The 25,004-nt window shown below is 42.6% G+C and overlaps 1 protein-coding gene across 1 annotated transcript in view; it reads left to right on the top strand.

The window, feature by feature from the left end:
- Positions 1 to 2,204: 2,204 nt before the first annotated feature.
- LOC124787662 (lysosomal-associated transmembrane protein 4B-like) overlaps positions 2,205 to 25,004 on the top strand; it is an 80,045-nt gene continuing 57,245 nt past the window's right edge. The window contains exon 1 of the mRNA XM_047254473.1: positions 2,205 to 2,327. The gene's annotated coding sequence lies outside the window, so the exon portion shown is untranslated. The remainder of the gene's footprint in view (positions 2,328 to 25,004) is intronic.

Raw genomic sequence — 25,004 nt, 5'->3', positions numbered from 1 at the left:
GCAGTTGCTGACAGCACCCACTTGGATGAAGGGAAGAGTCTACCACCACCCAGAGACGCTCTGCCGAACAGAGTCCAAGATTCGCTGTTGAATAGGGGTGGGCATGCTACCCAGGTGCAACGTGTGGGCAGGGCCAGGACAAACAGCATGGGGCCGAGCACAGGTGTCGTCAGCCTGGTCTGTAGCATGGCTGGAAGACTAGCATTTGGAAGACATTACGCCAACTGCTTTCCATCTGGCCAGACATCTACAGGAGGCTGTGCGAGGAATTTCTTAAATTATGATTGTACTGTTACAGTGTAACCCTTTAATTGGGTTAGATGCGTGCATTATTAACAGTTATTGATGTTGTCTTTTATATAATGTTGCAACAGGCAATCATATGGTATAATCGCAAGTGGCCTTTGGCAAGACTGAAAATTTGAATGGTTCAAGACAAACACATAGCACCATGATACTGTTCAATCTCATGTTCTGGGTGTTTACCAGAGTATTTGTTACTGTTCCTTTACTTAGTAATGAAATTTTGGGAGTCATTTAACTTGTGCCATTATTTGAAAATTTTTTGATGATCAAGATTACATTGTACGAGATTAATAATATGCTCTTCTGCTAATGCTCAGCTTGTTAGTGAGCATAATTCCTTATATTAAAAGTTTATCCTATATTTGTAATTGTTGTTGATTTTCTAGTCAGTCATTCTCAAATTAGTACGGTATCTTAAAGGGAGAGTTTGTAAATCTTATTATTTTAAAGGAAGTTTGTTTTTCTTAAACTGTTCGCAGGGCGGATCGATCCGTGTTTTTTTACATGTTTTGTGATCTATTATTAAAATGCTGGTATATTTGTGTCTGTACTGGGGGCACATTCAGACTAGTGGACAGTGTCAGCACTGGGTAGAATTGTGGTGAAATTTGGTGCGTATATGACATCACTGACCAACCGAACAGCTCACATGAGCTTCTGAAGTGTGTCCTGTTTTTCGTATGTGTCTGAAGCGCCGACGAGCCAGAGGGTGGAACCGTAGAGAGCCACACTTTTGTAACATTACAAGGGAAGATTTAAGCATCTTTTAGCCAAACATCAGTTTTATGCTGTACAATGGAAGATTATTACAGAATTCCGAAAAAGAAGTCCTTTAATTTTATTGCGCACAGTATTTATATCATTTGCATGTGCCAACGAGACTATGTCTGTTAACGATCTGTTATGTTATGTTATGTTATGTTAACTGGGGACCTAGAAACGACGGAGAGGCTTCGGCCCCACCGCAGCCGCAGTGGTCTTCAACCCCACGACGACTACCGCAGTCCACTTCAGCCCTCCGCCGCCCCACACCGAACCCAGGGTTATTGTGTGGTTCGGCTCCCTGGTGGACCTCCCAGGGAACGTCTCACACCACACGAGTGTAACCCCTATGTTTGCGTGGCAGAATAATGGAGGCGTACACGTACGTGGATAACTTGTTTGCGCAGCAATCGCCGACATAGTGTAGCTGAGGCAGAATAAGGGGAACCAGCCCGCATTTGCCAAGGCAGACGGAAAACCGCCAAAAAACCATCGACAGACTGGCCGGCTCACCAGACCTCGACACAAATCCGCCAGGCGGATTCGTGCCGGAGTCCGTCGCTCCTTCCCGCCCGGAAAGCCATGCGTTAGACCGCACGGCCAACCGGGCGGGCTAACAACCTGTTGGTAGTTTGCAGTCTCCTCCTTTTCTCGTCAGTAATCAATTTATCCGAATTGGCAGTCGAAAGGTCATGCGGTAGGTTGTCGCTTCCCGCGCCCGGGTTCCCGGGTTCGATTCCCGGCGGGGTAAGAGATTTTCTCTCCTCGTGATGACTGGGTGTTGTGTGATGTCCTTAGGTTAGTTAGGTTTAAGCAGTTCTAAGTTCTAGGGGACTGATGACCATAATTGTTAAGTCCCATAGTGCTCAGAGCCATTTGAACCTTTTTGGCAGTCGAAATCTGTGCAGTAAGAGAAGAAGAACCAGACGCCATCACGGCCCAGAGAGCAATAGACTATTAGGTGGGATCCTAATCTAGTGGAAGGGAGGACGGTGACCGGCAGAACTCACTTACTTCTTTCATTTCAACCCCTTTGAAGCGAAGGACAATCGAGGTGCAAAGCGAAGCACGCAGCGGTTCGCGTCGTGTTCACGGTGCCCCGGCTGATCTGCTTCTGCGCCCATGTGAACGCCGGGTGCTGCCCCAGTCGGTTGACCCCCCTGAGTTGGGAGCTGCTGGCAGCGGCCCGCAGTCCAGCACGAGCCGCCGAGCCGAGCCGACCACGCAGCGTCTCGCAGCTCCGCGCCACTTGTTGACAAGTGAGTAAGAGGCCGCTTTTCCGGTGCTGCTGTTACGCTACCACGCAGCGGTCGCCTCATCAAGGCCGTGTCCAGCGCTGGTGGGGCTCAAGCGAGTGGTAGCAGGCTTAGCGAGATTCTCCGAGGAAGGTTACTGGACGAAGGCGTCGTCTCGTACAGGGGCACACCTCACTACGTGGCATGGGGAAAACATGATATCTGCGATTTTTTTCTTCCCTTAGAAATGTCTCTGACAGTGTCTTTTGACCCCCAGTCCTTATAATTTAACACACTTTTTTCTTTTATTCCTTTCGGATCGAAAAGAACAGAACCAGTTTCGGTATCGCTTCGGAAACCATCACTATATTTTACGACATAACCCTGGGTTCGGTGTGTGGCGGGGAGGGGTGAAGTGGACTGCGGTAGTCGTCGTGGGGTTGTGGACCACTGCGGCTGCAGAGTGGACGGAGCCTCTCCGTCGTCTCTACATCCCCGGTTAAAATACAATACAATATTTTATGACCCATGTACGTGCGCCGGCCGGAGTGGCCGAGCGGTTAAAGGCGCTACAGTCTGGAACCGCACGACCGCTACGGTCGCAGGTTCGAATCCTGCCTCGGGCATGGATGTGTGTGATGTCCTTAGGTTAGTTAGGCTTAAGTAGTTCTAAGTTCTAGGGGACTTATGACCAAAGCAGTTGAGTCCCATAGTGCTCAGAGACATTTGAACCACCATGTACGTGCACTAAAATGGCCTATGATGCACGTGGACTTTTCATTCGTATGCCGCACGATCTGTCTTGGTTTTACGTGTGCTGTACTCCACTGTACAGGTTGGTTCTAATTAAACTTTCGTTACAGCAGACAGTGTAAACGCGAAACTATGTACTATGTCGATACTCAACTGTATTGGTATTATGTTCAGACGGTGCACTAGAATTTGCGTTGTTAGCAGTGTTAGTGTCCTGATTTGCCGTCAGGCAGCCGCTACTGGTATGACGATGTTAGAGAGCCTGTATAGGGAGAGAGTGGCCATAGGTGAAGTTGCCCGTGATTGGTTGATTAGCTTTGGCAGAAAAATGGCGTCAAACGTCTCTCGCGCTTCCTATATTCGCCGTGCTTATGAGCTGAAGTTCAGAGGACTTTTGGAAACGATTAAAAGGTATTTGAATTATTGAGAGACTTGTTATGCGTTGTGCAGGAATGTTCGATTTAATTGTATATCGTTTTTAGAACGTAATTAGCGTTTGCGATCTTAAATACGAGTTGAAATAATGAAGCGTTTTGTGATGTAGGCCTACATGTTTCAAGTAAACACGTTATTAATTGTACAGTTTTGTTTTTGACATCTGTAATTCGTTCTGCAGACATTCCTAAACGATGCCAGGTTGTGCTGCATTTGGTTGTTCCAATAGAGGCGAAGGTGCATTTCGCATGTTAGCATTTCCACGCAATGAAGAAAGACGTAAGCAGTGGGCAGGCGCAGTCAACAGGGCTGACATAAATCAAACAGGAGCCTTGTGGGAACCAACCAAGTACTCTTATCTATGCGAAGTAAGTCGTTTTTGCTTTTTACTACATATAAAAAAACTTGCAATACACATAGTTAAATTTGAAAACAGACCTGTAAATTGGCTGTGTGAAAATTATTATAACACATTATTCTTATAAACAAAGGCATTTAACGAATGATTTCGCCATATTGTCTTGTGCTTTTGATTCGATGAGTGTGTACTCCACTACTCCACTACTGGACATACAAAAGTCCCGGCCGCAGTTTGGCAGAAAAATGGCCGCCGTATCGTCCGGTTGGCCACTCTCTCCCTATACAGGCTCTCTAGACGATGTAAGGCTGTGAAACACAAGCGTCAGTGTGCATTGCATTTGCAGGCACCCAGCGTGGGACTGGACAGGGTGACCTTTGAAAGCTCCTTTTCCAAACAACAGTTGCAATATATGCGATTTCAGACTTTCTCGTCGTATTCCACTAATGAATTCTTCTCGGGCTATCAGCCGAGTGATGACGTCGTCTTGCCGAAACGTTTCAACGAATTTCGTATCCATCATCTTCACCGAAGTTGTAGTGATGCCGCTCTTCGCGAGTATCGATGCATTAAACCAGCACGGAGAGATTCTCTTCCCGCCCTGGGGTTGGACAATATGATTCGGAAGGTCGAAATAACTGGCGATTTGGGAACTGCTTCTGGGAGAGGCTGACGGTCAGTTGCCCCCAAAAATTGTTGAGGAAGATATTGTTGCCATGGCTGAGAATGCTGGACGCAACATGCGATCTTCACGCAGTGTACAAGCTGCGTAGCGTCAGCTGAACATTCCACGTTTCGACGTTCGAAAAGTGTTGCGAACAGTAATGTTGTGAAATGGTATCTCTAGTACTATTCCAGGCTGTCGTGGATGCAGATAGTAGTCACATCGAGCAACGACTGCAACTTCGAATGTAAACATTGTACGCTATTAACAAATGTTACCCTCTGATGTGAATATTAAAATCTGTTTCTTTGAATGGTTTATTCCTCACTTCTCTTCCCCATGTGCCTACAAATGATTCTATGAAGTTCCGTTTTCCTACAGTTACTCGTTTTTCGTGGGGACCCTCTCAAGTACCCAAATTTTAGTTATAACCTCCCTATAGATGCGTGTGATTTCTCAAGTACATTTGACTATGAAATGTGTATGCCGAAATCGACAGAGATCATTTCACGAATAACGTACAGTCTGAGGTAACCGCACAATGCAATATGTGGCGGCTGCTTGTTTCTAAGATGTCAATAACACGAAAGTAAAGAAAACCTTCGCGAGCCACAAGTTGATAAACTGTTATAAAAATTTGGTTTTGTTATGTTGTGTCCTACATACCGTAGAGTAATGTAAGTCATGTGTCAGTTTAGTCGTCAGAATAATTTTGCCGACTAATTAATTTAACTAAGTCACGTTATAGGGAGCACATTGTGCTCATGTGAGAGCGATATATATGGTTGTAAAACAATAAACTGGTAGCCAAGATCGCAGGAATTCTTTTTATTCCATGATTACCGGTTTCGGCGAAACTAACGCCGCCATCACCGGATCTTAGCACACATACATGTTACGTCAAGGAAAACAATAGTGATATCACCGTAGTTTGCCTCGATGTTGTAACCATAGTTTGCCTTGATGTTGTAACCCGTATATGTCCTAAGATCTGATGATGGCGGCTTTAGTTTCGCCGAAACCGGTTATCACGGAATAAAAAGAATTCCTGCGATCTTGGCTACCAGTTTATTGTTTTATAAGTCACATTGTGTGTGTGTGTGTGTGTGTGTGTGTGTGTGTGTGTGTGCATGTGTGTCTGAGTGGATCTAGAGACGAAAGGGAAAGGCAGATTTGGGTTTAATGTCTTGACGATGACGAAGTCATTAGAGACAGAAAACAAGCAGGATGACAGTCTTGTGAGGGTTTACCACTGCGCCACGTTGCTCTGTTCTCAAGCTTGAGTGAATGACGTAAATTCATCGCCAATAAAAACTTGCTAACCGGCCCTGAAGAAAACATCTGCAAGGACTAGCGAAACGTTGGTAGTATAGTTGCTTTTAGGCGCGTCGTAATAAATAAATTAATTTTATTCAGATAAAATTCTATGTTTACACGATTTATCGCCAACTGAAATGCATCATAAGTTTCTAAGCTTTTTTATGTGTTAGTGAGGATCAACAGCCGAAATAATTCAGAAACATAATGAATGATGTTAACACAGTCACTGTCGGAACATTTTGACACATTTATTAATATGGCCGGTTTCCAGATTTTCTATCTCGATGTTTCCTTTACTACAATAAATGAAAGATCCAGTAAGTACATATAGTACTAAACCTACAAATTACCAGTTACAATATGTAGACGCTCACGTGCTTCGTTATGTTGAATACCGAAAAACTGAGCATAGTGACACAGTGGAGCTTGAGTGCCGTTTTTGTGTATTTTGTATATTTTGTGCTGTTGTTTATGTGTATTTGTGTACTACATCACACCTAACTACGATGTAGTATACAGTGTATGTGTGAAACCCTGGTCGGATATAAGGGAGGGCCTGATTAGCCCTAATCAGATCAAGTTAAGTAAATAATAGAAAGGATGAGAAATTTCCAGCGACATCGAAAACATTAAACGCTAGTGCTGTATACGTGAACCTAGAACAAATCGGGGATAAGTAAGGATGATCAACTAAATGAGTATGGTCTGCTCAATACTAGCCCAGTGCCTTCGTCAGTGCTTCGATTCAGTTGAAACTACGTTCGGTAAGCATACAATGCCCCTTATTCCAAGCTACTACACCGTCGTGAAAAGTGCATACCGGTGTGTAATATCCCGTCACGGACTTGAATAGGAGTATTACATGTGCCGGTACTGAATGGGCGTTCTCCATTCATACAAAACGGAACTAAATAATTTAGAAATGATTATTTTGTAGCATATGTGATTTCAAAACGCAGTTTAAGTTATCTGAGATTTACCCGTCGATAATGTTTCGGAATGGTCAAGTAGCCACAAGGTAACATTCAAAGTTAATGAATCATCTTGCGTTATCTGTCACTTTTTTCGGTTTAGTTTCGTTGTTGTAGTAATGTTCTTAAAATAAAGATCAGTTTAAGAGTAATAAACGTGATGCTTGTCTTCAAGGTCAGGCTTCCGATCACGCCACATAATACACTCCTGGAAATGGAAAAAAGAACACATTGACACCGGTGTGTCAGACCCACCATACTTGCTCCGGACACTGCGAGAGGGCTGTACAAGCAATGATCACACGCACGGCACAGCAGACACACCAGGAACCGCGGTGTTGGCCGTCGAATGGCGCTAGCTGCGCAGCATTTGTGCACCACCGCCGTCAGTGTCAGCCTGTTTGCCGTGGCATACGGAGCTGCATCGCAGTCTTTAACACTGGTAGCATGCCGCGACAGCGTGGACGTGAACCGTATGTGCAGTTGACGGACTTTGAGCGAGGGCGTATAGTGGGCATGCGGGAGGCCGGGTGGACGTACCGCCGAATTGCTCAACACGTGGGGCGTGAGGTCTCCACAGTACATCGATGTTGTCGCCAGTGGACGGCGGAAAGTGCACGTGCCCTAACACCTGGGACCGGACCGCAGCGACGAACGGATGCACGCCAAGACCGTACGATCCTACGCAGTGCCGTAGGGGACCGCACCGCCACTTCCCAGCAAATTAGGGACACTGTTGCTCCTGGGGTATCGGCGAGGACCATTCGCAACCGTCTCCATAAAGCTGGGCTACGGTCCCGCACACCGTTAGGCCGTCTTCCGCTCACGCCCCAACATCGTGCAGCCCGCCTCCAGTGGTGCCGCGACAGGCGTGAATGGAGGGACGAATGGAGACGTGTCGTCTTCAGCGATGAGAGTCGCTTCTGCCTTGGTGCCAATGATGGTCGTATGCGTGTTTGGCGCCATGCAGGTGAGCGCCACAATCAGGACTGCAAACGACCGAGGCACACAGGGCCAACACCCGGCATCATGGTGTGGGGAGCGATCTCCTACACTGGCCGTACACCACTGGTGATCGTCGAGGGGACACTGAATAGTGCACGGTACATCCAAATCGTCATCGAACCCATCGTTCTACCATTCCTAGACCGGCAGGGAACTTGCTGTTCCAACAGGAGAATGCACGTCCGCATGTATCCCGTGCCACCCAACGTGCTCTAGAAGGTGTAAGTCAACTACCCTGGCCAGCAAGATCTCCGGATCTGTCCCCCATTGAGCATGTTTGGGACTGGATGAAGCGTCGTCTCACGCGGTCTGCACGTCCAGCACGAACGCTGGTCCAACTGAGGCGCCAGGTGGAAATGGCATGGCAAGCCGTTCCACAGGACTACATCCAGCATCTCTACGATCGTCTCCATGGGAGAATAGCAGCCTGCATTGCTGCGAAAGGTGGATATACACTGTACTAGTGCCGAAATTGTGCATGCTCTGTTGCCTGTGTCTATGTGCCTGTGGTTCTGTCAGTGTGATCATGTGATGTATCTGACCCCAGGAATGTGTCAATAAAGTTTCCCCTTCCTGGGACAATGAATTCACGGTGTTCTCATTTCAATTTCCAGGAGTGTATAATTCAGATAAACAAAACTTTGCTCAGTTTTTCGATTGCAGTTTTAGCTGAGACCTTAATGACGAAAGCCTCACTCCCTCAACCAATCATAATCATCTTGCCGTAGTGCACTTCCATTCTGTTTCAAGTTTTGTTTCTATCTTGCTTCTTTCACGTCAGTATATCGGGTGATCAAAAAGTCAGTATAAATTTGAAAACAAAATAAATCACGGAATAATGTAGATATAGAGGTACAAATTGACACACATGCTTAGCATGACATGGGTTTTTATTAGAACCAAACAAATACAAACGTTCAAACAATGTCCGGTAGATGGCGCTTCATCTGATCAGAATAGGAATAATTAGCATAACAAAGTAAAACAAAGCAAAGATGATATTCTTTGCAGGAAATTCTCAATATGTCCACCATCATTCCTCAACAAGAACTGTAGTCGAGGAATAATGTTGTGAACAGCACTGTAAAACATGTCCGGAGTAATGGTGAGGCATTGGCGTCAGATGTTGTCTTTCAGTATCCCTAGAGATGTCGGTCGATCACGATACACTTGCGACTTCAGGTAACCCCAAAGCCAATAATTGCACGGACTGAGGTCTGGGGACCTGGGAGGCCAAGCATGACGAAAGTAGCGGCTGAGCACACGATCATCACCAAACGACGAGCGCAAGAGATCTCTCACGCGTCTAGCAATACCTTTTTTTGTTCTAATAAAACCCCATGTCATTCTAAGCACGTGTGTCAATTTTTACCTCTCTGTCTACATTATTCCGTGGTTTATTAAGTTTTCAAATTTATACTGACTTTTTGATCACCCGGTATATTGCACTAAACCTGTCAGATTTAACAAACATTGAGTGTATACTATAATGAAGATCTGTTTCGAGCTGAATTTAACTTTCGAGAAAGAGTTAATATATACAGAAACGTTTTTAATTTACAGTGTTAATAATTGAAATGAATAACACGACGTCTATCAGAAGCAGAGGAATAAGGGAGATGGATGATTTCAGAAACTGAACGTATATTTATCCGAAAGTTCTTCGCTTATCACAGCATAAATTTAATACTTTACATTTTTGATAATAACAGGTTTTCAATATCCGACCAACATTAAATCTCTGTTCATTGATTACTTATTTAATGTAACCTTCTATGGATCGTTGCTGACAGATTTATGTTAGAAACGGTTTGCTACTTAACGTACAGTTTCGTACATGCGCGCCGGGAATGCGGCAGTAATGGTAGTCAACAGGAGGGAAGCGGAGTAATGCGTTAAGTGGCTCTACGTCAAGTACCAGAATAACGTAAATAAAGCCATCTGGACAGTGAAGCTCCAGCACTAGGCAGTCAATCCAGCAACAGAGAAGAGCTCATCACACACTGCCTCGAAATAAAAGAGAATGGCGTGGGAAATCTTATATTTAGCTTATACTTCTCTCCTCTTCCGCAACACTAATTTTCGTGCACTCCTTCGCAAAAGTGGCTTAATAAATTTTACGTGATATGCCACTCTCCTAAAAGAGAGAAACACGTGGAGCTCTTTCACTGTACATTTATGAATCGTCCGTGCTTTGTAATGTTTGTCGTGAAACGCATCTACGAAGCAAGATTTGAAAATCAGCATTCGCCAACCTTGTGAAAACTATGAAAAGATACAAGCTAAGGGCAGTCCATCTCAATTTTTTGTGAACAGTCGTAATTCGCAAGGTAATGGTGGCGTAACATTTCATCTTCTGTATCCTATCCCTTTACATTTATGCTCGTCCACACAGACAGAGAGAAACACCATTTCTGTGCCCTTTTGACTGTTCGCAGAGGGCACCTGCACATTTCTCTTTTACAGACACTCACTCCTCAATGATACTATGCACCAAGCGAAATTTTTGTTAACTTAATGTTGGCGGAAATGTATGGCTCGCTAGTTTCTCTCTATGTTGCCTTTGACAGTGCCTCTTTATTTCCGATCCTTCGCATTAAATTGAGCTACCAACTATTTACGCGCAAGCTAATCTCAGCTTCCCACATAGAGGATATTATTGGGAGGAGCAGGCGATAACGTAAGCTTTGGTTGGATGTGCGGAAAGAGGACAAAGGGAGGAAGCCTTCGGAAGGAGCGGAGGGGGCCACAGTAGCCTGTGCTGGCGGTGGTAGCACCCACTGTACGTGTGTGTGTCTGCATGTTTTGTGTTAGGAGCCAGATCGTAACCTTGCCCTTTAGAACAAGTGACCCGTCTGTGTTGGCGATAACATTTTAGTAACGCCTGTGCTCTCAGACTTCATTTCTAGAGGCTATTTACTGCATCTCGTCATAACAAGTTAATACAAATCCTTCCTTCATTCTAGTGTTCATCATGTATTTTACCAATGCTATTGCTTTCCCTATTTAAAAAAGCTAAAGATCTGTTTCCTTCTCGATCAAGGTGAAACAACTATTTTGCCAATAAGGTCATCACATATGAGCTATTGCCAGGGCGAAAGGAAGCGCATGCAAACAACCTGTTTCGCACTACCTGTACCTTCTTCTGGTTCTTCATGTAATAAACAACTCATTTCAGATAAGGAGATTCAGTGGATATTTTTTTGTGGTAAAAACGCAGCAAAAATTATGGTTTAACATTCCGTCGACCATGAGATCATCACAGACGGAGAATATGTTCATACTAGAGAAGACTGAAAAAGGAAATCAGTCATTTTTTCTATTGAATTTTTCTAGCTATCGCGTAATGTTATGAATTTGTAGTATTTTCCCTCTACTCCGTATATATTTCTGTTCTATATAAAATTTTCGAAAACGATAAGTAAAAGGAAAAATACTTATAGATATGAGTGTGTAATGTGAAGTGAATATAAACGAATAGTTGCATATCAATTCTGATTGATAGTACAAGTTATTGATGAAATATGAAACCAAATCACCATGGGCCGTGTAATCATCACAGAGTATTTCCATTTGCTGTTATATTATTTAAGTAGCTGTTACCCGCTACGTCGCTTGCGTACCAGTAGTTTTGTTACGATGAGCGGTTGTGTGTAAGCAAGCTAGTAATTCTATGAGATGTCTGCGTATATAGATAAATACGTATAAAAATGTACACAGTACCGGGATGTAGGTGCATAGTGAATGTTTCTTACTTTGCTGCATGTCGCATCTGAAAGCATGCATTATATTTCATAATTATATTTTAAAAAGTCTCAATTCTTTACATTCGCTCTGAAGTAGAGTTTTTAGGGGTTCTGGCTCACCCTGTACTGGATCTGAGATAATGCCACCGGAGCGATGGATACCATCCGCTACTTCCTTCTATTTTAATACCTTATGGTGACTCTATGACGATTAATTAATGATTAACATAGTGTGTTCATAGATCATAATCAAATGCAGCCTCACCGAAAGCGACCCACGTTCTACACGTAAAGATACGACTCTCTGTGTGTCGTACTGCCTTTAAATGTCGCCGTCGTTGTGGGTCTTCGAGCGTGTTGCAAGCAGTGGCAGGCGCGTGAGCTCAGCGTCTGAAATAAGGCTCGCTCGTGACTGTTCTAAAGCCTCTGTATCTCTTAAGGCTACACGACGTTCTGCATCCAGTTTCCGGCGGACACGAGATTGCTCTGACGTTTGTTGGATTCAAGTAACTTTGGCGACCTTAGCTGTCTTAGATCTATGTGCTAAATCAGGCTTACGTTTGCGAGGCGTATAGTAATAGTTTTCAGTGTGGTTCTCCGCTTACAGTCCGATTTTATTGTTGAATCTCCACCAAAGCTCTCTAGCTATGCCAGCTGGTGTAGAAACTTAATATCAGAAACCAAGCCCACAATAACATTGGATATACACTGTCGGGGAATAATCTACAGTTACTAAGAGTCGCCGACCATCATAACAGCGTCAACTGTCTGCCACTTTCCTATGTCGTATGTAAGGTGTTAACAATACTCATAAAGGTATAACTTCCTAAAATAGCCTATGGTCTTCCTCAGGGTTCAAGCTGTTCAAATTCAAATGGCTCTGAGCACTATGGGACTTAACTTCTGAGGCCATCAGCCCCCCAAAACTTAGAACTACTTAAACCTAACTAAGGACATCACACACATCCATGCCCGAGGCAGGATTAGAACCTGCGACCGCTGTGGTCGCACGGTTCTAGACTGTAGCGTCTAGAACCGCTCGGCCACTCCGGCCGGCAAAGTTGTCTCCATACCAAATACCATCGGAATCGGTGAAGCGATAGACACATGACATATAACGCAGTGAGCTACTTTCGCAAATTAGTAAAACTGGAATTAGTATGGAAATACTGATTAAACATGTTGAGAATTCAATAAGCATTGTATTAATTACGTTGAGTCATATCAGTCAATAAAAGCATTTTCTCAATATGATAAATTCAAACGTGAAAGAATAAATACCTTTTTCAAAGGGTAAATATTTTTTCCTTAATTTGCTTAATATTCTTCAAATCAATAAAAATCTTGTATTATACAATTTACAAAGTAACCTATCTTCTTCATCAGAGATCAACCTTTCTCATGCCAAACTTCCTTGATATCGGTTCTGTGGTTCAGTGGCGAAAACATAACCGGCAGTTACTTTCGCATTTATATTATTAGTATGGAAGTATGGATTGGTATCAACTAAACACATTGAAGATTGTTTAAATATTCTATTCTAGCTGTTACCCACGGCGTAGTTTGCTTATCAGTAAAATGAAACTAAATGCGTATATCACTGTATTGCCCGGGAGGCCTTGATTCAGAAGTTCCAGAGTTTCTTACAAGTCTTCTTATTTGAAAGCACTGCGGTGACTTACACGTCAATTAAGACGAAATGATGATGAAGACAAAGCACATATCCAAAGCGAGAGAAACAAAAAACCAAATCCCGACCTCGGTGGGAACTGAATCCGGGAATACGTGGTGACGGCCGCTTGTGACCGAGTGGTTCTAGGCGCTTAAGTTCAGACCCGCACTGCTGCTACGATCGCAGGTTCGAATCCTGCCTTGGGCATGGATGTGTGTGACATCCTCAGGTTAGTTAGGTTTAATCAGTTCTAAGTCTAGGGGACTGATGACCTCAGATGTTAAGTCCCATTGTGCTTAGAGCCATTTGAACCATTTTTGAATCCATGGTCGTGAAACAGCAACGCTAACTACGTGATCACGTGCTTTTCACGCACATTCGACGCAAGAAAGAAATTTTAAGGGAATATGGCGCTCAGAGCCTAAAAAGTGAATGTCTGTGAATAACAGTAAAAGGGAAGTATGGATTAAACACGTAGAATATTATGTAAACATTGTATTCATTACGCTGAGTCGTGTTGAAACAGTAAAAGCATTTTCACAAGTATGATAAAGTTCAGAACGCAAAGAGCAAATAACTTTTTCAAAGAGTAATTATTGTTCCAAGTTTCACATTATGTTCTTTAAATCAAAAAATATGTCAGACTGCACACTTTCTAAAGTATTCTGTGTTCTTCCTCGGCAGCCAAGCTATCTCCATGCCAAATTTTATCAAAATCGATTCAGCGGCTTAGTCGTGAAACCATAACAGAATTACTTTCGCATTTGTCGTATTAGTAGTAGTAGTAGTTGGTTTGTTCTCTTACTAACGCCGGTGTTCACGGCATCGTCTAGATAGACACTTTAGAAGCAGATCAGGTGATTATGTAGGATCCAGTACTTTGAAGAGAATCTAGAAGCAAGTAAAATGTATGTTACAAATAGTGGTCGATACACGATAAAATGAATAGGCATTAAAAAGTGGGAGAGAGGAACAAAGTGTTCGGAAAACAGCTACCAGAAGAATTTCAATGACCGCGGTGAGGTGTTGCCTATCACGAATCAGAAAAATGGGAACAACATTTCAGCTAACCGAAACAACAAGAAAAAATCTATACAGTTAATGCTAAATACGACATTACTGCACGTTAATACGATAACAAGTCCTACACGCTGCAGAATACCTTGCTATTAAAAGAAAAAGTCTGATCAAGAAATTATAAATATGAGAAAGACATGTTTCGACGAAAGAGTTCTAGGCATAATGAAAAAAAAATAGACTAATGAATTCCTAAGAAAATAAAACCATGAACTCAATACACATGAAGAAAATATTACATAAACCATTCATAGGAATGTGATTTTTTTTATGGCCACAATGCACATGTGAGTCCTATAAGGTTAAGCAATCGACTCTTCCGTTCGTTTGTCAACAAGACAAGCAGAGAGAGATAGAGCAGATTAATTGTAAAAAGGAGAGAGATCACTGGAGGATATCCATAAACACATTCCGCTCAAGAAGAAACTCCAAAGACATGTTGGTCTCCAGTAAATTCCAAAACTAAAAACTGACAAAATATGGACTAAACCGAGGAAAGAAAAGCCAGGGCAATGTATGCGGGAATAATGAGGTAATGTTAATACCCAGGCGCAATAAAGGGGGCCGCGAGAGGTAGCCGGTTGATTGGGGCGTCTTGTCGCGGTCCGGGCGGCTTCCCCCGTGGGAGGTTCGAGTCCTCCCTCGGGCATGAGTGTGTCTGTTTGTTCTTAACGTAAGTTAGTTTAAGTTGGTTTAAGTAGTGTGTAAGTGTAGGGACCGATGACTTCAGCAATTTGGTCTCTTAGGAACACACACACACACACACACACACACACACACGCGCGCGCGCGCGCGCGCGTGCGCTACCCTTTCTCCTCCGTAGCTTTAAGCTTCTGCTTAAAATTCAGAATAAATAATTCTGACATATTATTCCTTAATAGTAAAATACTGACAGAATTAACAGCAGAGTGATAAATGTTCTGCCGATCATCTTACATTTCATGAGGAGGAGCAGAGGAGAGCTGTGCTTACATTTTTAATGTAATGTAATGTAATGAAAGTCCTGGTTTGGTCCTTTCGGCTTCCTGCAACTTCTGACGAAATCAGTGGAAAAGAAAATCGCGCTGGTGGATATTCTCTCGGCTTGCTGTCCCTGTGTCACAGCGAACTACTCAATGGCTTCCGGATGGATTCGGGACCGCTATGGGACGCCGATGCTCGGATCCTATTGCTAGCGTATTGTTTCTCTAAATAACAGCGAATTTGTACTTGTTACAGTCGCGGTATTATTACAGGCACCGGCTACTCTGTAGAAATACTGTCGGCAGGACATCGTGACGTCCATGTCCGGATGATGCTTATTTCTGCTGGTGCATGTGCCTCACTATATGGTACATGTTCAGCACCAGCTCAAAACCAAAATCATACTGTGAAACGCTAATGTGCAGGCTGTGTAATATCTTGTTGCTAAAATATTTGACATAATTATGTCGGCAAGAAACCTGTGTGTAAGGCTACTGTTTTGGATGTTTACACTCTAAAAGCCGGGCGGTCGATAGAAAGTAATCTCAAATCAAATTTTATCTCAAAATAGCATCAAGTAGAAGTTCCCTTCGCCATAATCATACAAAACAGATGCTCGGTAGTAATTTTAGGCTTAATTTTCTTCATCGAGATATGTGGTGATATTTCTGATAAGTAAAACATTAAGAGAAATGATACTGTCGATCATACGATACCGCCCTTGGGTATAAGGATATTTACATAACAGTAACGCTTCTCGTTCATCGTTTTTCATTTATCGTTCTCTGTGGCCATCCATCTGGTATGATCTGCAACAGGGCGTCTTAATGTGACCATTTCCCCGTCACTTCATTTAGCTGCATCTTGAACGGAGAAACGAATAAGTGACATTTTACAAGTTTTTGCACATAAGATGCTTTTTTCGTGACAAGTCCATCATGTCTGTACTTATATACGGGGTGTAACGAGTATAAGTGCTGATACTTTTATGTATAGTCCGCAGCTTCTTGTCTCGCGGTAGCGTTCTCGCTTCCCGAACACGGGGTCCCGCGTTCGATTCCTGGCGGGTCAGTGATTTCCACCTGGCTCGAGATGACTGGGTGTTGTTGTGTCATCTTCATCATCATCATTCATCCGCATTACGGCCGGAGGAAGGCAATGGCAAACCACCTCCGCTAGGACCTTGCCTAGTAGGGCGGTGCGGATATCCATGGTCGTCTCCTACCCTTTGTCACGAGTATGGAACATCATCATCACCACTTTAATATGTTTAATTTTTCTTCCAACAAAGACCTTACGTAATTTACTACCTGATGTTTCCTCCACAGTCGTAACTGCATTACTAACTGGGCTACACCTGTTAGTTCAGGGTAGTTGTTTTGCGTCCAGGTAAGCATTAATGGCTTGCTCTTGCCACATGTACTTGGGGATACTAATCATAAAAAAAAATCTTGCCCCTAATAGCTACACTTCTGAGTCTTCAAAAGACGTAAATACTGATGACACGTTGTTCAGTACACTGTCCTGAGTTACCGATAAAATACCTCCACATATACCCACTGCCCCTGTATTTCAACCACTTCTAAACACCACCTGATCCACTATTCTCCAGTGCCTGTGTCTTACATGGCACTAAAGATATTCGAAAGAATAGACGCAACATATATGTTTAAGGTACGGACTACCAATCGACCACTTCAGTGCAGATGCAAACTACGCTTGAGCTCTTAAGGGAATCAGCGTTATCCCACGTGTAATGAGGATACCGGACAAGGGCACTACATCGGTATTGCGTGGATAAGTTGAGAATTCGAGACTGATAAGAGGCGTGCTAGTGTGGTTGATGCAGTTGCGATGACCACTGGGTCCGGATGGCGCAGTGATCAGCACATCTGTCCCGTTAGCGGGAGGCCTACGTTCTCAAATCCGGCTTCGGCACCAATTTCAATTCGAAATAGCTCACGGGTGAACTTCAGACGCCAGTTTCTGACGGGCACAATATTTCGGCAAACGACCACGTTGACTTCATCAGGTGTACTGATTAACTGACAGATGGGGAGCTGGCGCCGGGTTTTTATCTCCTCCCCCTCTCCCTCTGATTGGCCGCCCTATTGGCCATCAGCGCCCAGCATCCCTACCCAAATTTCTCCCAGCGACGCAGTGTTCCTTCAAAAAACAAAACGTTCAAACGTTTGTGAAATCTTAAGGGACCTAACTGCTAAGGTCATCAGTTCCTAAGCTTAAACACTACTTAACCTAAAGTATCCTAAGGACAAACACACACACCCATGCCCGAGTGAGGATTCGAACCTCCGCCGGGACCAGCCGCACAGTTTATGACTGCAGCGCCTGAGATCGAGTGTTACTTCCTAGGTTCTCGAAAGAAAGCTTGCTGGCGGCATTTCTCCTATTCGCCCACGTGTCCCGAACGTCAGATGGACACTGACATCCGGCTGTTCGCCCGAGAAATATTTCCACATGAAGTAGGCTGGAATAAACTAAGGATCTCCCCATTGATTTAAATCAATGCCTAGTAGCAGCTAATGTCAGTGATTTCTTTGTGTCTTAGCTAACGATTTTTCTGTCTCGTTCCTGTAAGAAACAAGGATATTATGAAAGTCTTATTTCCATGCACTTCCCGCCTCACAGCTGTACATCACTCAACGTATGGAAGCCAGGCAGACTGGCTGATTTAAGAAGATTACGATTGTACTAAAAGAAATTCTTGGATTCTCTTGTTGATCTGTGTCCATTCTCACTGGCAAATGCCCCCAGGTACATCACTTCTGTGATACGATCGAAGGATTGTCTCCTTATTGTAGAAGTAGGTGCACGATCTCTGTTAATGCTCATAAAGTCTGTTTTGTCTCCTATACGAAAGTGGCAGTCTAGTGCGCTACAACCCCCATGCTTTCGCTTAATCCTATCAATTCTTCCCTGGATCTAGATGATGAGGCCAGTGAATAATGTACGTTAATTACATTGTTTTTTAGGAGTTGAAGTCCGTTCGACTTCGTAAATATTTTCTCTGATGTGACTAGGAAAAACACAAGCCACAAATCATCTCCTTGCTCAAACGCGTTCTTATGCCGAGGGTACCAGCAATTTTGTTCTCGCTTCTGGCGAAACTATATTATTTTGCCGCTCTCTATCAAGTTTATAATATATTTCAACAGGTCCATAGTATTTTAGTGCTGACCATTTTGTCACCTTTCTTATCAATCGAGCAGATGATCTCCGGTTCTAATAAGTAGTATTTCGCAAAAATTGTGCTTTTCCCCTGAAAAATACGTTCGTCGCAGTCAGTTCTCTTCTTTTTTTGTTCACGTTTCAACGTAATCCTCTCTAAATATCTTATGATGGTATTACACCTCTTAATGACGGTGTTCTCTACACCCGTTATTGAGTCGTTTTCTTCCATTTATGTTTTGAGTTCTCTCCGCATCCTGTTCCCGTAGTATGTTAAAGTCCTTCACATGTTACACACAGTGTGATACTACTTTTCTATATTGCTTCTAAGTCAGTCGTTTATTACACATTTGAGTAGAAAACCTCCTTTTCCATACTCTCTAGTATGTACTGTGTTCATATCTTGTTTTTATTTCGATTTCGACTTCATCTGTCTAGCTAATCGTCTTACCATCTAGTGTTTAGTTATTCTACGTCCGTATTGGTGTTGCGTTCAATATTAATGTTACTAACGGTCATTCCTTTCTCTGTACATTACCTGGTAAATCGTGGCCACTGCCATTTTTTTGTCCCGGGAAAACTGTTTCTTCCATCGATTTAATGCCATGTAGTCACTCTTTCAACCTTGATGCTCACTTTAATTTTGAGGGCTTTACCATCGCCTTTAGTTCCACATAGAAGTCATACTTTTCTTCTGGAAGAGTTCCTTCCATAATCACATGACCATTCAAGACAGTCACTATGTTTTCCATCGTACATGTGATTAATACCGATTATTGTGAGGTATTAAAGCCGTACTGCACCACACAGCGAAACCAATGACTGGAATGACAGCTTCCATAAAGTACTGCCGAGTTTTAAATGACAATGTCGCCTGTTTCATCCTAGCAAAGTTACTGCAAAACGACAAGATACAATGTATACCTTTCGAATTCATAAACAAAATTGACTGCATCCCCAGGTTTGTAAACAAAATTGACTGCATCCCCAGGTTTGTAATAACTGCTAATTTCCATGGTCCAAAACGCACACGTACCTCTGGCACACGTCACCTATTTTATACACCGTCAAGCTGTGCTGCACGGAGTCTGCCGTACAGGTTAGCGCCGATCATTGGCTGTATGCGGGTAGTCCCTTCAAACTCGATTACTAACAGTTATTTGCTAAAAGGACTATAACGAAGTAGCATGTTTTATTCTCGCGATTTCCAGTCACTTACTGCGAGAGAGAGACATATTTGCTCATTACCAATTCTGTCAATAAAATTGCTAGTGGCTGGATTTAAACTGGCAACCCGCAGCACGCGAGACAGCCACGCCAGCTACTGCGCTCCTCTGCCTCTGCACAGCTCCTGCCACTACACCGTAATGCAGAACGTTACAAGCAGTTTTTTACTGCTACTGAATATTTCTGCTTCAAGATGAATTGCTTTAACACTGTCAAGTATTTTAGCCTCCGTCTTTCTACTTGTTGGTCATCGGGGATGACTCGTTTGACTCTTACCACCATGGCTGGCATTCCACTGTGGATATTTGCGCGTACAAGGTCGTTAATTACCAGGATCCTCCCGAGAAGAAATGATGTAGTTGCTGCTTCTGCTAGAAAGCGAACGTGTTACCAGGAATTCCCAGTCCTAAGAATTCTTAAAATACTTTAATTTTTTTATGTTCCCAGCTTACAGTTTTATGTAAGTAATCAACATACCTGCCCTCTCTCACTGATTTACTGAACTAGTGATATGTTTACGTGTCCGACACGCTTTTTGATTGTATCTCTATAGGGCGAAAATAGGCTAAGGAGAAAGAAAAAAAAAACAAATTCACACCTCCATTGTGTACAATGTTTTTCGTACTCGGAGAAAACTTTAGCAATGCTGTTTAGCTTCCATTTTGTGTGTCGAAACTTCCCAATTGCTAGTCTGAAAAATTGAGTGAGCATATCTCCACATTGAGCAAGATGTCATGGTCAGGAATATGGTAAGATGTTAGTATTACAGGCTCTGAGCGCTATGGGACTTAACTGCTGAGGTCATCAGTCCCCTAGAACTTAGAACTACTTAAACCTAACTAACCTAAGGACATCACACACATCCATGCCCGAGGCAGGATTCGAACCTGCGACCGTAGGGGTCTCGCAGTTCCAGACTGTAGCGCCTAGAACCGAACGGCCATTACGGCCGGCTTAATATCACAGGTTGCATAGGTTTGGGAGTAAGTCTTTCAAAAAAAAAAAAAAAAAAAAAAAAACAAAGAATGTGAAAAGCGTTACGTGAAATTATTCATGTTTTACTGTTGTTATAATTAATATTTACTTGTGTTTCATTTTTTACCGAACCGCTTACAATGTGTTTTCTAAGCAATCCTTCACTGTACAAAATGCATTGCTTAACGAGTACTTTCTAACTTTCTTTTCAAATAAGTTCCTGTTAGTAATCTTTATAATCTTCTTGGGCAGTTTATTGTACACTTTTATTCCGTAGCAGAAAATATTGTTTAGAATTCTATGTTTATTATTTTCTAATAAATATAAGTTCAGTCTAGCTCTCATTCCATGGTCATGGATAAAGCTCTTTGTGCGTATCAGCCTTATTTGTTATGAGCGCAACTTATTGATGAATATACCTTCATTGTACAGTTACAGTTGCAGTGTTTTGAACAGATGTTTGCAGTCAGTTCATGGTTGTTCTTATGACCCTTTTCTATTGTATGAGAACAGTGTTCAACCTGGGGTACATTTGGCTTGGTTATGTCTACGCATTTCATTATCGTGCTTACGTTATTACATTGTAGTTTTTGAATAATTCTTTAATTATTTGAAAGCATTTACATAGATTAAGAACACCACTGGACTCACTACCACACATTGTAGCATCCTTTTCTTTGAATTCTCCGAACGCAATTTATTTCTACTCTGTGACACACCTCAAGGTAGCCCAATCTATAAAGATATTGTTCATGCAGTCGGAAATACTGGCAACTTTTCAGAAAACAGAAAGCCAAACAGAGAATCAGTTAACAAATATTACTCAGAATAATGGATCTGTGTCGTATTGTATGGCAGTTTATAAACGAAACTCGTTCGTAAGAGGGGTTGCAAGTTTATACACTTAACAATCAAAATAGGTTTAGCTATTCAAGAAATTATGTGGCATTTGACTGCAAGAAAATTATTGTTGACACTAACATGCTCAATTTCTCTCTGTGTCACTACTACGGCGAATATAAACAACGGATTCAATAATCTGACCAAAAGTGTCTGGAGATCTAATGCCATGCGGTGTCTCCACCGTTCGCCTTTATGGCGGATTGAATTTTCTGGGAATCCTTTCATTGAGGGGTTCGGATGTCCGTGGAGGAATGGTAGCTCATCCTTCTCAAGAACCTAAATCGGAGAAGGCAGTGATGTAAGACGCTCTGTCTGGAATGAATGTGTTCCACTGAGTTCGGGTTGGGACTCAGGGAAGCCCAGTCTATTTTACAAATGTAATTTTGCACAAATCATTGTCTCACATATGCTGCTTAATGACAGGCTACATTGTAATGCTGGCATAATCGTCGTCTCCGAGCGTTTCCTCTACCGTCCACTGTACACTATGCTATAAAATGTGTTCATATCCTTGGGCATTTAACGTTTTCTGAAACGAAATAATGGGAGCAAGCGGTAGACCACGAAAAATGGACACATACTGTAACATCACGTTCTCCATACTTCACTGCTGGCACTACAGGGATAGCATTCGTTATGAATAGCACTGTAGACAGAGACTTAATTACAGTGAACAGTATCAGAATCGATAGCAAAGCGACACTGACAACAAAAGTTCAGGTATACATGCCGACGACTCCGGAAGGAGAAGATGAAGAGATTGAGAAACTATATGAGGACACTGAAACCGTAATCCAGATTGTAGAGGGAGATGAAAATCTAAGAGTCATGGGGGCTGAAAAGCAGTATAGGGGAGGCAGCAGAACAAAAAGGTTACAGGAGAATATGGAATTGGGACAAGGAATGAGAGAGGAGAATAATTGAGCTCTGTGATAAATTTCGGCTAGTAATAGGGAATACTCTGTACAAAAATCACAAGAGGAGGTGGTATACTTGGGAAAGGCTGGGTGATACGGGAAGATATCAATTAGATTACATAATGGTCAACCAGAGACTCAGAAATCTGATACTGGATTTTAAGGTGTACAGAGGAGCAGAAATAGATTGAGATCATAATGTAGTAGTGATAAAGAGTAGCCAAAGAAGTGGGACGCGGAAATGCTAAGGAATGACTAGTTACCCTTGAAGTTCTCTTAGGCTGTAGATACAGCAATAAGGAATGGTTCAGTAATCAGTACAGCTGAAGAGGAATGGACATCTCTAAAAAGGGATATTACAGAATTTGGAAAAGAAAACGTAGATACAAAGGAGATAACTGCGAAGAAACCATCGGAAATAGAATAAATATTTCGATTGATCGATGAAAGAAGGAAGAACAAAAATTCAGAAGTATAGAAATACACGTCACTTAGGACATGAATAATGTGAAGAAATCGAAAAAGAAACGATTGTCAGAAGGACTGACTCAGCATACAGAAAAGTAAACTAAATAAATAAATAAATAAAATAAAAGCAAGGAAGTTATCATTTAGAGTGCAGTCTGAATTACAGTATTAAACTGCAGAGGAGAGAGCGGATAGGTCGAAAGGGTACAATGAAGGCCTCTGAGAGGAGGGAAGACTCCTCTGATGATGTAACACTCCACTGGAATTAACGGTCAGTATCAGTGAAATTCTCCGACAGCCATGTAATTAAGATGTTATTTTGACGACAACCAATCATCTAATGAAGCACTTGTGAAAACGGTCTGAATTCACGAAATCCGGGGATATATGACACTGTATGACATTATCATTTATTTTGAGAGATGCATGTGGTGCCTGACGATGGCATAGTGGAATGCCTAAACTGGTTGTCGTAAAAATAAAATAGTATAGTATCTTAGTTACACGGCGGTTGGAGAATTTCATTAATACTGACAATTACTTAACCAGTTGATTTCCCTCGTCCATGAAGGACCAACAGGGACTCCATCGGAATCTCTAAAATCATTGAGGGAAATTGCAACAAAACGATTATTCACGCTGCTGTGTAGAATGTATGAGATTGGGAATATGACACTGGGCTTTCGGAAAAACATCATCCACAAAATTTCGAAGATGTAAAGAGCCGACAAGTGCGAGAAGAGAATAACCGCACATGCAGGTTAACAGCTGATGCATCCAAGTTGCTGACTAGAATGATATACAGGAGAATGGAAAGCAAAACTGAAGATCTGTTAAATGGCGGTCCGATTGGGTTTAAGAAAGGTAAAAGAACAAGAGAGGCCGTTCTGACGTTGCGGTTGAAAATGAAAGCAAGATCGAAGAAAAATTAAGACACGTCTATAGGATTTGTCCACCTGGAAAAAGCGTTAGACAATGCAAAAGAGTGCAAGATGTTCGATATCCTGAGAAAAATAGGGGTAAGCTATAGGGAATGACAGGAAATACAGCCGGCCGGGGTGGCCGAGCGGTTATAGGTGCTACAGTCTGGAACCGCGCGACCGCTACGGTCGCAGGTTCGAATCCTGCCTCGGGCATGGATGTGTGTGATGTCCTTAGGTTAGTTAGGTTTAAATAGTTCGAAGTTCTAGGGGACTGATGACCTCAGAAAATAAGTCCCATAGTGCTCAGAGCCATTTGAACCAGGAAATACACATTATGTACAAAAACCGAGAGGGAACAGTAAGAATGGAAGACCAAGAAGGATATGGACGGATTACAAAGGATGTAAGACAGGGATGTAGTGTTTCACCCCTGCTGTTTAATCTATAGGTCGAAGAAGCGGTGAGGGAAGTAAAAGAAAGTTTCAAGAGGGGCATTAAAATTCTAGGTAAAAGTGTATCAGTTTTAAGATGCGTTGGTGCTATTGCTATCCTTAGTGAAAATGAAGAACAATTGTACTACCTGCTGAATGGAACGAAAAGTTTGATGCGTAGAGAATATGGATTGAGAGTAAATCGAAGAAAAGCGAAAGTAATTAGAAGTAGCAGAAATGAGATCAGCGAGAAACTAAACATCATGATTGGTGCTCATGAATTAGATAAAGTTTAAGAATCCCGCTGGGCAGCAAAATAACCCAAGATGGGCAGATAAAGGAGGATATAAAAATCTCACTAGCAGTGGCATAAAGGACTTTCTGGGCCAAGAGAGGTCTATTACTTTCAAACATAGGTCTTAATTTGAGGAAGAAATATAGGAGAATGTACCTTTGGATCACAGCTTTGTAAGGCAATTAGACATGGACTATGAGAAAACCGAACAGAAGGAAACAGAACCATATGAGGTGTGGTGCTATGGCAGGTAACGTTCTCCAACATTCACAAAACACGAACCCTTTCACGGGATGGTCGGAGGGTGTTGCGTGATTCATCACATTAAATCAGTTGTTTCCAGTCATCCAGCGTCCAGCGTCCAGTGGTGTATCTCTCTATACACCATCTCAAACATTGCTTGGCACTG

This window comes from Schistocerca piceifrons, chromosome 1 (assembly GCF_021461385.2).
Source record: "Schistocerca piceifrons isolate TAMUIC-IGC-003096 chromosome 1, iqSchPice1.1, whole genome shotgun sequence".
In the NCBI taxonomy this organism is placed as follows: Eukaryota; Metazoa; Arthropoda; class Insecta; order Orthoptera; family Acrididae; genus Schistocerca; species Schistocerca piceifrons.
This window is presented reverse-complemented; position numbering and strand designations above follow the sequence as displayed.